Source organism: Arachis hypogaea, chromosome 6 (genome assembly GCF_003086295.3).
Source record: "Arachis hypogaea cultivar Tifrunner chromosome 6, arahy.Tifrunner.gnm2.J5K5, whole genome shotgun sequence".
In the NCBI taxonomy this organism is placed as follows: Eukaryota; Viridiplantae; Streptophyta; class Magnoliopsida; order Fabales; family Fabaceae; genus Arachis; species Arachis hypogaea.
Window position 1 is genome coordinate 45,590,688 of NC_092041.1, and position 16,090 is coordinate 45,606,777.

The 16,090-nt window shown below is 39.6% G+C and overlaps 1 non-coding gene across 1 annotated transcript; it reads right to left on the bottom strand.

Moving 5' to 3' along the window:
* Positions 1 to 2,641: 2,641 nt before the first annotated feature.
* Positions 2,642 to 2,749, bottom strand: LOC112700387 (small nucleolar RNA R71). The gene has a single exon (XR_003153293.1). It is a non-coding gene; the product is annotated as a small nucleolar RNA R71 (small nucleolar RNA).
* Between the last annotated feature and the right edge of the window lie 13,341 nt (positions 2,750 to 16,090).

Below are 16,090 nucleotides of genomic sequence, written 5' to 3' on the forward strand. Positions count from 1 at the left end.
CTGGCGTCCAGTGCCAGAAACAAGTTACAAGTTGGAGTTCAACGCCCAAAACACGTTACAACCTCGCGTTCAACTCCAGAAACAGCCCAAGCACGTGAGAGGCTTAAGTCTTAGCCCCAGCACACACCAAGTGGGCCCCTAGGTTACTAGTTTACTATTTAAACAACTTTTAGAGATTTATTTTGTATCTCATGACATTTTCAGATCTGAATTACATACTCTTTGATGGCATGAGTCTCTAAACTCCATTGTTGGGGATGAGGAGCTCTGTAGCGTCTCGATGAATTAATGCAATTACTTCTGTTTTCCATTCAAACACGCTTGTTCTTATCTAAGATGTTCATTCGCGCTTAATTATGGAGTAGGTGATGATCCGTATCACTCATCACCTTCCTCAATCCATGAACGTGTGCCTGACAACCACATCCGTTCTACATCAGGTTGAATGAGTATCTCTTAGATTCCTTAATCAGAATCTTTGTGGTATAAGCCGGATTGATGGCGGCATTCATGAGAATCCGGAAAGTCTAAACCTTGTCTGTGGTATTCCGAGTAGGATTCTGGGATTGGATGACTGTGACGAGCTTTAAACTCCTGAAGGCTGGGCGTTAGTGACAGACGCAAAAGAATCATTGGATTCTATTCCAACCTGATTGAGAACCGACAGATGATTAGCCGTGCTGTGACAGAGCATTTGGACCGTTTTCACTGAGAGGATGGAAAGTAGCCATTGACAACGGTGACACCCTACATAGAGCTTGCCATGGAAGGAGCCTTGCGTGTGGAAAAAGGATTTCAAGGAAGAGTTGAAATTCAGAGGACAAAGCATCTCCAAAACTCCAACATATTCTCCATAATTAAAGTAACAATTATTTATTTCACGCTCTTTTAGTTTCTAATAATTCCTACTGATAATTTTAATTGATATCCTGACTAAGAATAATAAAATAAACATAGCTTGCTTCAAACCAATAATCTCCGTGGGATCGACCCTTACTCACGTAAGGTATTACTTGGACGACCCAGTGCACTTGCTGGTTAGTTGTGCGGATTACAAAAGTGTGATTGCAATTTCGTGCACCAGTTATCTTGGGAAAGAAACTCTCCATAATTGGATCTCCTCTGAGCCTTGGAAAAGGGATGAGGAGATCATGCTAGAAATTCTTTCTCATGTTGGACCAAATTGGGATTTGGGCAGATATAGTGACATGTAATCCTCCCAACACTTTAATTTGGAAATACATGTGGTATAATCAGTGACCATACTTCATATCTTCCCATGAGCAATTAAATCAAGGAATTGGGCAATTGTTCAAGCTTTGAGAGATTGGATTGCCAAGGAATTGGGATCCAATCACTTAAGATTGCCAAGGAGATCAATGAATGCATTGATTGAGGAAGAGATGATAATGAACTTGATCCGGAGAATGCAACATCTCCTGAACCCAATGATTTCCCCATTTCTGATCTTACCCATTCTCTTTACTTTCTATCAATTATTTTTAACCTCATTGCCCCAAATCCCTATTTAAGATTCTGCACTTTATTTTTTGTTATTTACTTTCCTGCCATTTAATTTTTCTGCAATTCTCAATTACATCCTACTTAGCTCAACTAGCATAATCTTCCAATTAAAATTGCTTGACCAATCAATCCTTGTGGGATTCGACCTCACTCTATTGTGAGTTTTTACTTGACGACAATTCGGTATACTTGCTGAAGGAAATTTGTTGAGAGACAAGTTTTCATGCATCAAGTTTATGGCGCTGTTGCCAGGGATTGATTTTGAATCAACAATGATTAAGTTGGAAGATCACTAGATTGAGCATTTTTCTTTTTTTATTTGTTATTTGATTTGGTCTATTACCTTCAGTTTGTTTAGTTTCTTCCTCATCCCCTTCACCCTCTTTGTTTTTCTTTGTTTTTCTTTGTTAATTACAATTCTGCTCACTAACCCACTAACTGTTTGATAATTTGCATTACTCACACTAACAATTACTCTAACAAGAATAATCTCCTCATTTTATCTCTTGCTGTGAGTTTTGTTAGTTGTATGACAGGGAGAAGAGAGGGAGCTTCAACTTCCTTTGATTCAGAACCTGAAAGGACCCTCTGGAGACTAAAGAGGGAAGCAAGAGGGAAAGGAATTGTTGGTGCTGAGGAAGAGGAAGAGTACTTTGAACCCAACATGGAAGAGAATTTGGAAAATAATCATGAAGAGGAAGCTCACAACCATGCTAGAGAAGGCCCTACAAACCGTGATGGGCAAGAAAGGAGATTTCTAGGCTCCTACATTAATCCTAATCCAGGAAACTATGGAAGTAGCGTCCAGAAGCCCACCACACATGCCAACAACTTTGAACTAAAACCCCAGCTCATCACCCTTGTTCAGAACAATTGTTCATTTGGAGGAAGTGCTCAAGAAGACCCCAATCAACATCTAACCACCTTCCTGAGAATTTGTGACACTGTGAAGTCTAATAGAGTTCACCCGGATGTCTATAGGCTGCTCTTGTTCCCTTTTTCACTCAGGGACAAGGCATCCAAATGGCTTGAATCCTTCCCAAAGGAGAGCTTAACAAATTAGGAAGATGTGGTGAACAAATTTTTGGCAAGATTATACCCTCCTCAAAGAATCAACAGGCTGAGAGCTGAGGTGCAAACCTTCAGGCAGCAAGATGGTGAGACTCTCTATGAAGCATGGGAGAGATTCAAGGACTTAACAAGAAGATGCCCACCAGAAATGTTCAATGAATGGGTTCAACTTCACATTTTCTATGAAGGTCTTTCCTATGAGTCAAAGAAGGCCGTAGATCATTCATCAGGAGGCTCTCTAAACAAGAAGAAAACCATTGAAGAAGCCATAGATGTCATTGAAACAGTTGCTGAGAATGACTACTTCTATGCCTCCAAAAGAAGTAACACTAGAGGAGTAATGGAGCTGAACCACATGGATGCATTGCTAGCTCAAAATAAGATGATCACCAAGCAGCTAGCAGATCTTACTAAGAAGGTGGAGGAAAACCAAGTTGCAGCAGCCATCACTTCATCACCAGCTCAAGAAGGAGTGAATATAGGAGAATAAGGTGACTGGGAGCAAGCCCATTAGGTTGGAAACTCACCTAGACAAATCCATGATCCATATTCCAAAACTTACAACTCTGGATGGAGAAATCACCCCATCTTTGGGTGGGAAAATCAACAAGACCAAGGTCAAGATCAGAGATGCCACAACCTCAATTCCAACAGCAATGCGACTCACCAACACACCTCACAAAGATCCTATCAACACCCACCTAACCAACCTTCTCAACCACCTAATCTCAACCCACCATCTCTAACAGATGATAGACTCTCAAAGATTGAGGCTCTACTTGAAAACTTATGCAGAGAAGTCCAAGACAATAAGATGTTTAAGGAAGAAGTGCGAGCCAATATCAAAAACCAAGGGGAAAATATCAAGAGATTAGAGTCCCAAGTAGGGTATCTATCTCAACAAATTCCTAAACCCACTGATAGATTTTCCAGTGACACAGAGAAGAATCCAAGGGGAAAAACAAAGAAAGTAAGGTGGGAGGAATGTAAGATGGTAACCATAAATGATGAGAGGAGTATGAATGGAGTAGAACACCTCCATGATAATCACAAGGAAAACCAGGAAGAAATAAGTCATACACCTCAACCCATACTCAAGGAAAAGCTGAAGAAGAAGGAGGTATTGAACCCATATGCACCTTTTCCCCAAAGGCTTAAAGGTGGTGTAGCAGGGAGAATGTATTCAAGGTTCTTTGATATGTTTGCATCTCTTGATGTAAATATACCATTCATTAAGGCCCTCCAGCAAATGCCTTTCTACATCAAGTATATAAAGGAGCTACTAGCCAGAAAAAGTCCATTGAAGGGTGGACAAACAATAAAGATGAACATAGATTGCAGTGCTCTCATTCAACCAGGGCCACCCACAAAGAAGAAGGATCCAGGGAGTTTTCACATTCCCTGTGCCATAGGAGAAACAAAGATTGACAAAGGGCTTTGTGACTTGGGAGCAAGCGTCAACTTAATGCCCCTTTTCCCTCATGAAGAAGCTCCAAATCAATGAACTAACTCCTACTGATGTAATTATCAGATTGGCTGACAAAACTCAAAAACAGGCAATAGGAGTAGTTGAAAATGTGCTGGTGAAGGTTGGGAGCTACTATCTTCTCACAGACTTTGTTGTCCTGGAAATGGATGAGAATCCTATTTACCCCATCATTATGGAAAGGCCATTCCTAGCCACAACTAGAGCACTCATTGATGTAGAGCGAGGAGAGTTAGTGCTGAGAATACATGACGAGAAGCTCACTTTCAATGTTTTCAACCTCTCACAAGAAGCAGATCATGATGACAATGAGCTGATGGAGGAGCCAAACAAGGAAGCACAAACAACACAATTGGAAACCCCATTGGTTGGGAAGCCATGTAATCAAGAAGAACCTCATTCAAAGGTGACTCAAGGGAAGCTAAGCAAACCAGGGTCATGCAAAGCTAGCAACAAGGAGTCCTTAGAGAAAGAGTCCATAGAAAGCAAGACAGCATCAATGGGAACAAGGAGGAAAGTACCCAGAAGATGGAGAAACAAGAAGATCCCTACAGAGGATTTCTCCCCAGGAAATGAAGTGATCTCTACCCACTATCCAACCATCCCACCTCATCTTCCTACCATCCCATCTCAGCTACCTCAAGTGTACACCATCAACAAAATCTTGTCCCTAGAGCATATGAAGCTTATCAACAAGGCCAATGGACATAGGTTCACTGCAAGGGGAGAAGACTTCAAGCATTATCAACCACCTTGACAAGGACCAAACGTCAAGCTAATGACGCTAAAGAAGCGCTCCATGGGAGGCAACCCATGTTCTATACCCTCTCTCTTAAATCTCTAATAATAGTAATAAGGTGAATTTCATGTATTTTTAAATCAATTTTGACAACCAATATAAGACCCCTTCACATGCAGCGTATAGTACATGATAAGTTTGGTGTTCAAGGCACACCAAGTGGGCTTGAACACACTTTCTGAGGTAGATTATTCCCCAAACTTGTTGCACCATTTGATCACAAACAAGTTTGGTGTACCAACGTTGCATGCATGGGGGGCTTTAGTTGTTGATTGATTTGCATTCATGGAAAGCATTTAGCCATTTGAAAATAAAAGAAAAATATATTTTTTTGTTAGCTAGCTCACACTTTAAATTTTCCCACCAAAAATTTCAATTAACCATTTACAATTTTTCTTCGTGTATAGGGAATCAAAGGACATTGATGGTACTTGATAGGACAATTGAGGAAGGGAGATTCGGTCACTATACCAAGGGAATCTCACACTTGTCTTCATGGGGAATGTCCTTGGAAGTGTTGCCATGCAACATTGGGAGTGGATAGTTTTGGAGACCGAACCAATACCCTCATAAAGGAGGTAATCCGTGTGCTCATTCAATCCCAAAACCCCAACCGTCCACTATGAAACAACACCATCAACTCATACCCTTCAATCAATTGCCATCTTCCTATATAAACCCCTTCACATAACCTCCCCGTACACACTTCATATTCTCACCCTTCCCACTTCTTTCTTTCGGGCATACAAACTTCATCCTCCACCAAAGGTCTCACATACACCCTCCTAGCCATCTTGAGATTAACCAACACATCAACCATCTTACATGGCATCATCAAGCTCCAAGAGACGAAAGGGGAAGGAACCAATAGAACATCCTCCTTTTGATGAAAAGCGATTTAAAACCTTTTATCATGCACTCCAGTTTGGGTGGATGGCTGACAAAAAAAATCATTTATGAACTAGGCTTTCAAGTCACACGAACTGAGTGTCCAGAAATCACAGAGAAGGTAAAGCAACGTCAATGGGAGCTCCTCACCGATCCGATCACAAGGGTGAATGCAACTCTAGTGAGAGACTTCTATGCAAATACAGTTAGACAAGATAAGGCGGATGAATCCTATACAAGTTTCGTGAGAGGAGTCATGGTGGATTTTAGTCCCATGACCATCATGAGAGTGCTGAAATTGCAAAGCATACCCTTTGCAGAGGAGAGCTATCACTCAAGAATGGACAACAAACCCAATTATGACCAGATTATACAGGATATATGTGTGCAAGGGGCACAAAGGGAGTTTCAAATGCAATCAATGGCCCGCCAAGAGGAATCACTCTCTATATGGATGAATCAACAAGGGGAATGGCAAAGACAATTGATGGATCAGCAATTGGAACAAGGGAGGCAATGGAGTGAATCCTTCCATAACTTGAACTAGAAGCAAGATCAACAACAAGAAGCAATCCAAAGGCTAATCAACATCCAAGCACATCAAGGTGCACACATTCATGAGATGCATAGAAAACAAAGAGAACAGGCAGATCTTTTCTATGAATACAAAGCATTTTCGGAAGGAGTCTACATGAGTGAGACTGGATATCACGTGAATACCTAAGCCAGACTTGGGTATCTAGTCAGACAACTACCTGTTTTGCATCCAGAGATCACAAAATATGAGGATGTAAGGGATGAATTAGCACGAGTGGAGCGCGAAAGGGTCGAACAAAGTCATGAGTTAGTAAGGAAGGCACTAGAAGATTGGAAGATAGCTAGAACAAATCGGATGAGAGGAAGCACAAGCGGACAAAGAGAACTTAAAAATGGCAATGGAGCAGAAGAACATGATCAACCTCATGAGTAAAAGGTGGTGGAGTTCTTTCTTGTTCTCTACCTTTTCAAGCTTTAAATAAGGAAAATCATGTATGAAATAGAACATGCTTCCATTGTAGTTTAGGATTTTCAATTCTGCATTTAGGTTTCTATAATTACTAGTCTAGTGTCCCTGGTTTTCAACTTCACCTTTCTTACTTGTATGCTTGTCCTTTAAGTTAATCAAAAAGAAAATGTTATAAAAAGAACAAGAGTGAAGTTATTTTGAGAAGTAGGTTCTGAATGTTTGTGGTAAGATGATTAGTAAGCTATGTTGGTTCACCAATCAAGGAAAGAAAGCAACTATCTATCCTAAGTCCTATGTTTGAAACACATCCTTTGAGACTAACTAAACAATAAGATCCCAATAAGAAAAGAGAAAGAGCAATAAAGGTGAAAAAGAAAGAAACACAATAAAAAACAATGCTAGGCACCAAGGGTTTCAAAATTGAGGCATGTGTCTGTGGTGTTTATGTGCAAGGGATATACTTGGATGAATAAGCTCTTAGGGGTGCCTTATCACTTGGTAACTTGGATTAACTAATCCAGGATTATCAGCTGAAAGTCCACTATCAAGAGTAACCTTTGCTACAGAGCACTTAGTAACCCAAAGGGGTGCTGGACACCAAGGTCTCAAGAAAGAAAAATAACAAACCATATGTCTTTGGTGTGTATGTATGAGGGAAAGAGACTTGAGGGAGTAAGTCCTTAGGGGTGTCTTAACACCTAGCACCTTGAACCAACTGGTTCGGGAGTGTTGGCTGAAAGCTTATCATAAAGAGTCGCCCTCTTACAGAGCACTTAGCCAAAAGAAGGAAGGATCAACAAGAAAGGAGTCCCAAAGGATGCAATCAAGAAAGTGACCAAGGAATTGATAAAGGCTTGAAACCTAAAAAGGAAAGAACCTAAGTTGCTATGCATGAAACCCCATAAACCAGGAATTTTACTTCGATATTATCTTCTTGTTCTTTCATTTCATTCTTCCTATGTTTCAGTACTTGCTTAGGGACAAGCAAGCTTTAAGTTTGGTGTTGTGATGCCAGGGCATCTAAGCCAGTTTCACTGACCATTTCTTTACTGTTTTAGGGTAGTTTCATGCATTTTCTTAGTGAATAAGGCAAGTTTTGGATGAAAATACACTTACACCATGATTCAAGCAACTATTGTGAATTTCATATGATTTCATGAGGATTTTGCTAGAATTGCATGATAAATTGATGATGCATAATCTCATGACTTTGGCGAGAGCTTTGATGTACTTTATTTGCTTGATTTCAGGCCAAAGGAAGCACGGAAGAACCACGTTAGTACTCACGTTAATCTAGTTAACGTGAACTCTAACGTGGAATGTGGTGGACGAAATTGTGATCATCAACAATGGCTCCAAAGACTTAGTTCTCTCAAACATGAATCACACTTTGTCACAACTCCACACAACTAACCAGCAAGTGTACTGGGTCATCCAAGTAATACCTTACGTGAGTAAGGGTCGATCCCACAGAGATTGTTGGTATGAAGCAAGCTATGGTCATCTTGTAAATCCCAGTCAGGCGGATTCAACTATATTAAGAGATTATTGAATTTTCGAATAATAATAATAAATTTAAACAGAAAATAAAGATAGAGTTACTCATGTAATTCAATGATGGGAATTTCAGATAAGTGTATGGAGGTGCTGTGTTCCTTCCGAATCTCTGCTTTCCTACTGCTTTTATCCAATCTTTGTCACTCCTTTCTATGGCAAGCTGTATGTAGGGCATCACCATTGTCAATGGCTACATTCCATCCTCTCAGTGAAAATGGTCCAAATGCTCTGTCACAGCACGGCTAATCATCTGTCGGTTCTCGATCATGTTGGAATAGAATCCCTTGATTCTTTTGCATTTGTCATCACGACCAGCAAACGGGAGTTTGAAGCTCGTCACAGTCATTCAATCCCGGAATCCTACTCGGAATACCACAGACAAGGTTAGACTTTCCGGATTCCCATGAATGCCGCCATCAATTCTAGCTTATACCACGAAGATTCTGATTAAGGAATCCAAGAGATATGCGCCCGGTCTAAGGTAGAACGGAAGTGGTTGTCAATCACGCGTTCATATGTGAGAATGATGATGAGTGTCACGGATCATCACATTCATCATGTTGAAGTGCAACGAATATCTTAGAATAAGAATAAGTCGAATTGAATAGAAAATAGTAGTACTTGCATTGAAACTTGAGGTACAGCAGAGCTCCACACCCTTAATCTATGGTGTGTAGAAACTCCACCATTGAAAATACATTAGTGATGAAGGTCCAGGCATGGCCGAATGGCCAGCCCCCATGAAAAACCGAATGGTCAAAAGAACTAGATAGTCTAAGACTTCTAATAAACTAGTAAAAAGTTCTATTTATACTAAACTAGCTACTAGGGTTTACAAAAGTAAGTAATTGATGCATAAATTCACTTTTAGGGCCCACTTGGTGTGTGCTTGAGCTGAGCTTGATCTATCCACGAGCTGAGGCTTCTCTTGGAGTTGAACGCCAAGTTGTAACGTGTTTTGGGCGTTCAACTCTGGTTCGTGACGTGTTTCTGACGTTTGACTCCAGAATGCAGCATGGAACTGGCGTTGAGCGCCAGTTTACGTCATCTAATTACGAATAAAGTATGGACTATTATATATTTCTGGAAAGCTTTAGATGTCTACTTTCCAAAGACGTTGAGAGCACGCCATTTGGAGTTCTGTATCTCCAGAAAATACATTTTGAGTGTAGGGAGGTCAGATTCCAACAGCATCAGCAGTCCTTTGTCAGCCTCCTATCAGAGTTTTGCTTAGGTCCCTCAATTTCAGCCAGAAAATACCTGAAATCACAGAAAAACACACAAACTCATATTAAAGTCCAAAAATGTGAATTTAGAATAAAAATGAATGAAAACATCCCTAAAAGTAACTAGATCATACTAAAAACTACCTAAAAACAATGCCAAAAAGCGTATAAATTATCCGCTCATCATAACACCAAACTTAAATTGTTGCTTGTCCCCAAGCAACTGAAGATCAATTAGGATAAAAAGAAGAGAATATACTATAAATCCCAAAATATCAATGAATATTAATTCTAATTAGATGAGCGGGACTTGTAGCTTTTTGCTTCTGAATAGTTTTGGCATCTCACTTTTTCCTTTGAAGTTTAGAATGATTGGCTTCTATAGGAACTTAGAATTTCAGATAGTGTTATTAATTCTCCTAGTTAAGTTTGTTGATTCTTGAACACAGCTACTTTTATGAGTCTTGGCCGTGGCCCTAAGCATTATGTTTTCCAGTATTACCACCGGATACATAAATGCCACAGACACATGACTGGGTGAACCTTTTCAGATTGTGACTCAGCTTTGCTAGAGTCCCCAGTTAGAGGTGTCCAGAGCTCTTAAGCACACTCTTTCTGTTTTGGATCACGACTTTAACCACTCAGTCTCAAGCTTTTCACTTGGACCTGCATGCCACAAGCACATGGTTAGGGACAGCTTGATTTAGCCGCTTAGGCCTGGATTTTATTTCCTTGGGTCCTCCTATCCATTGATGCTCAAAGCGTTAGATCCTTTTTACCCTTGCCTTTTGGTTTTAAGGGCTATTGGCTTTTTCTGCTTGCTTTTTCTTTTTCTTTCTAAAATTTTTTTTTCGCAAGCTTTTGCTTTTTTACTGCTTTTTCTTGCTTCAAGAATCACTTTTATGATTTTTCAGATTATCAATAGCATTTCTCTTTGTTCATCATTCTTTCAAGAGCCAACAATTTTAACATTCATAAACAACAAGATCAAAAATATGCATTGTTTAAGCATTCATTCAGAAAACAAAAAGTATTTTCACCATATCAATATAATTAAACTAAATTCAAGGATAATTTTCGAAATTTATGTACTTCTTGTTCTTTTGAATTAAAAACATTTTTCATTTAAGAGAGGTGAAGGAATTATGGAATTTATTCATAGCTTTAAGACATAGTTACTACATACTAATGATCATGAAGTAGAGACACAAAACATAGATAAAAACGAAAAATAGAAAAAATAAGAACAAGGAATGAATCTACCTGAGTGGTGTCTTCTTTTTGAAGGACCAATGATGTCCTTAAGCTCTTCTATGTCCCTTCCTTGCCTTTGTTGCTCCTCCCTCATTGCTCTTTGATCTTCTCTAATTTTATGGAGAATGATGGAGTGCACTTGATGTTCCACCCTTAATTGATCCACATTGTAACTCAAATCTTCTAAGGAAGTGTTGAGTTGTTCCCAATAGTTGTTGGGAGGAAAGTGCATTCCTTGAGGCATCTCTGGGATTTCTTGGTGATGAGCTTCCTCATGCGTCTCTTGGGTTCCATGAGTGTGCTCTCTTGTTTGCTCCATCCTTTTCTTAGTGATGGGCTTGTCCTCCTTAATGGGGATGTCTCCTTCTATGATGACTCCAACTGAGTAACATAGATGGCAAATAAGATGAGGAAAAGCTAGCCTTGCCAAAGTAGAGGACTTATCGGCTATTTTGTAGAATTCAAGGGAGATAACTTCATGAATTTCTACTTCCTCTCCAATCATGATGCTATGGATCATGACGGCCCGATCCACAGTAACTTAAGATCGGTTGCTAGTGGGGATGATGGAGCGTTGGATGAACTCCAACCATCCTCTAGCCACAGGCTTGAGGTCCAGTCTTCTTAATTGAACCAGCTTGCCTTTGGAGTCTCTTTTCCATTGAGCTCCTTTAACACATATGTCCCTAAGGACTTGGTCCAACCTTTGATCAAAGTTGACCCTTCTTGTGTAGGGGTGTGCATCTCCTTGCATCATGGGCACGTTGAACGCCAACCTCACATTTTTCGGACTAAAATCTAAGTATTTCCCCGGAACCATTGTAACATAATTCTTTGGTTTCGGGTTCTTACTTTGATCATGGTTCCTAGTGATCCATGCATTGGCATAGAACTCTTGAACCATTAAGACTCCGACTTGTTGGATGGCGTTGGTTAGAACATTCCAACCCCTTCTTTGGACCTCATGTCGGATCTCCAGATACTCATTTTTCTTGAGCTTGAAAGGGACCTCGGGGATCACCTTCTTCTTGGCCACAACATCATAGAAGTGGTCTTGATGGGCTTTGGAGATGAATCTTTCCATCTCCCATGACTCGGAGGTGGAAGCTTTTGTCTTCCCTTTCCCTTTTCTAGAGGTTTCTCCGGCCATAGGTGCCATCAATGATAATGGAAAAATAAAAAGCTTATGCTTTTACCACACTAAACTTAAAATATTGCTCGCCCTCGAGCAAGAGAAGAAAGAAAAGAAGAAGAATAAGAGAAAATATGGAGGAGAGTAAGGGAGGTGTATTCGGCCAAGGTGTAGAAGAGGGGGTTGTGTTGTGTAAAAATTAAGGAGAATGGAGGGGTTTATATAGTGAGGGGAGAGGGAGTAGGTTCGGCCATTTAGGGTGGGTTTGGGTGGGAAAGAAATTTGAATTTTGAAGGTAGGTGGGGTTTATGGGGAAGAGTGGGTGGATGTGAGTGGTGAAGGGGGTAATTGGGAAGAGAGATTGAGGTGATTGGTGAAGGGTTTTTGGGAAGAGTGTTTATTGGAAAGAGAGGATGAATGTTGAGAAGAGGGGAGAATATGGTAGGTGGGGATCCTGTGGGGTCCACAGATCCTGAGATGATCCTGTGGGGTCCACAGATCCTGAGGTGTCAAGGATTTACATCCCTGCACCAATTATGCATGTAAAATGCCTTTACATGTAATTCTAGCGATTAAACGCCGAAGTGATGCATGTTCTGGGCGTTCAACGCCCATGTGTAGCATGTTTCTGGCGTTGAATGCCAGTTCTATGCTTGTTTCTGGCGTTCAGCGCCAGCTCTCCTCAGGGTGCATTCCTGGTGTTTGAACACCGGGATGTTGCTTGTTTCTGGCGTTCAGCGCCAGATCCATGCTCTGTTCTATCGTTGAACGCCAGCCAGATGCTCCTTACTGGCGTTTAAACGCCAGTAAGTCCTTCCTCCAGGGTGTGATTTTTTCTTCTGCTATTTTTGATTCTGTTTTTAATTTTAATATTTTTTTCGTGACTCTACATGATCATGAACCTAATAAAACATAAAAGAACAATAAAATAAAAATAAAATTAGATAAAATAAAAATTGGGTTGCCTCCAAATAAGCGCTTCTTTAATGTCAATAGCTTGACAGTGGGCTCTCATAGAGCCTCACAGTTGATCAGGTCAATGTTGTATAGTCCCAACACCAAACTTAGAGTTTGGTTGTGGGGATTCAACACCAAACTTAGAGTTTGGTTGTGGCCTCCCAACACCAAACTTAGAGTTTGATTGTGGGGGCTCTGTTTGACTCTGTACTGAGAGAAGCTCTGCATGCTTACTCTCCCTTGTTACAGAAGGATAGCCGTGTGCCTTAAACACAAGGTAGTCCCCATTCAATTGAAGGACTAATTCTCCTTTGTTAACATCTATCACAGCTTCTGTTGTGGCTAGGAAAGGTCTTCCAAGGATGATGCATTCATCCTCCTACTTCCTAGTGTCTAAGATTATGAAATCAGTAGGAATGTAAAGGCCTTTAACATTTACCAACACATCCTCTACTAATCCATAAGCTTGTCTTACTGACTTGTCTGCTAATTATAATGAGAATAAGGTGGGATGTACCTCAATGATCCCCAGCTTCTCCATTATAGAGAGTGGCATAAGATTTATGCCTGACCCTAGGTCACACAGAGCTTTTTTGAAGGTCATGGTGCCTATGGTACAGGGTATTAAGAATTTCCCAGGATCTTGTTTCTTTTGAGGTAAAGTTTGCTGAACCCATGTATCAAGTTCACTAATGAGCAAGGGAGCTTCACCTTCCCAAGTCTCATTACCAAATAACTTGGCATTCAGCTTCATGATGGCTCCTAGATATTGAACAACTTGCTCTCCAGTTACATCTTCATCCTCTTCAGAGGAAAAATAATCTTCAGAGCTCATGAATGGCAGAAGGAGATTTAATGCAATCTCTATGGTCTCTATATGAGCCTCAGATTCCTTTGGATCCTCAATAGGGAACTCCTTCCTGCTTGAGAGACGTCCCATGAGATCTTCCTCATTGGGATTCGCGTCCTCTCCCCCCTCCTTGCATTCGGCCATATTGATTATATCAATGGCCTTGCACTCTCTTTTTGGATTTTCTTCAGTATTGCTTGGGAGAGTACTAGGAGGGGTTTCAGTGATTTTCTTACTCAGCTGGCCCACTTGTGCCTTCAGATTTCTGATGGAGGACCTTGTTTCATTCATGAAACTTAAAGTGGCCTTAGACAGATTAGAGACTAAGTTTGCTAAGTTAGAGGTATTCTGTTCATAATTCTCTGTCTGTTGCTGAGAAGATGATGGATAAGGCTTGATATTGCTGAGCCTAGTTCTTCCACCATTATTAAAGCCTTGTTGAGGCTTTTGTTGATCCTTCCATGAGAAATTCGGATGATTTCTCCATAATGAATTATAGGTGTTTCCATAAGGTTCACCCATGTAATTTACCTCTGCCATTGCAGGGTTTTCAGGATCATAAGCTTCTTCTTTAGAAGATGCCTCTTTAGTACTGTTGGATGCATTTTGCCATCCATTCAGACTTTGAGAAATCATGTTGACTTGTTGAGTCAACACTTTGTTCTGAGCCAATATGGCATTCAGAGCATCAATTTCAAGAACTCCCTTCCTCTGAGGTGTCCCATTATTCACGGAATTCCTCTCAGAAGTATACATGAATTAGTTATTTGCAACCATGTCAATAAGTTCCTGAGCTTCTGCAAGCGTTTTCTTTAGGTGAATGGATCCACCTGCAGAGTGGTCCAATGACATCTTGGAAAACTCAGATAGACCATAATAGAATATATCTAATATTGTCCACTCTAAAAACATGTCAAAAGGACACTTTTTGGTCATCTGCTTGTATCTTTTCCAAACTTCATAGAGGGATTCACCATCTTTTTGCTTGAAGGTGTGAACATCCACTCTAAGCTTGCTCAGCTTTTGAGGAGGAAAGAATTTATCCAAGAAGGCCATGACCTTATCCCAGGAGTCCAGGCTATCTTTAGGTTGTGAGTCCAACCATGTTCTAGCTTTGTCTCTTACAGCAAAAGGGAAAAGCATGAGCCTGTAGACTTCAGGATCTACTCCATTCGTCTTAACAGTCTCACAATTCTACAAGAACTCAGTTAAAAACTGGTAAGGATCTTTAGATGGAAGTCCATAAAACTTGCAGTTCTGTTGCATTAGAGCAACTAATTGAGGTTTCAGCTTAAAAGTGATTGTTCCAATGGCAGGAATTGAGATGCTTCTTCCATCAAACTTGGACGTGGGTTTAGTAAAATCACCAAGCATCCTCCTTGCATTATTGTTGTTGGGTTCGGCTGCCATCTCCTTCTCTTGTTCGAAAATTTCAGAAAGGTTGCCTCTGGATTGTTGTAATTTAGCTTCTCTTAGTTTCCTCTTCAGAGTCCTTTCAAGTTCAGGATCAACTTCAACAAGAGTGCTTTTTTCCTTGTTCCTGCTCATATGAAAGAGAAGAGAACAAGAAAAGAAGAAGAATCCTCTATGTCATAGTAAAGAGGATCCTTATTATTAGTAGAAGAAGAAAAGAATAAAGAAAGGAGAATCCAAACACAAGGGTAAGGATAGAGGCAATGATTGGAGATGAAGAGAGGTGAAGAGAAGTGTTAGTAAATGAATAAATAAATAGAAGAAGATGAGAGAGAGAATTCAAAAATTAATTTTGAAAAGGAGTTAATGATTTTCGAAAATTAAAGATGAGATAGAATTAAAATTAAAATTTAAAACAATTAGTTAATTTAAGAAGAATTTTGAAAAAGGGATGAGATACTTTCAAAAAGTAGAAAGGGAAAAGTAGTTAAGTTGTTTTGAAAAAGATAAGAAACAAACAAAAAGTTAGTTAGTTAATTGAAAAAGATTTGAAAATCAAATTTGAAAAGATAAGAAGATAAAAAGATAAGATAAGGTATTTTGAAATCAAATTTTTGGATAAGATAAAATTTTTGAAAAAGATATGATATAAAAGATATGATAAACAAATGATATGATAAAAAGATATGGTTGAAAAAGATTTAATTCTCAAAATTAAAATTAATTACTTAACTAACAAGAAACTAAAAGATATGATTCTAGAATTTAAAGATTGAACCTTTCTTAACAAGAAATTAACAACTTCAATTTTTTGAACCAATCACATTAATTGTTAGCATAATTTTCGAAAATAAAGATAAAATTAAGAAAAAGATTTTTGAAAAACTTTTTTAAAAAGAAAATTTCGAAAAATTAATGAGAAAAATG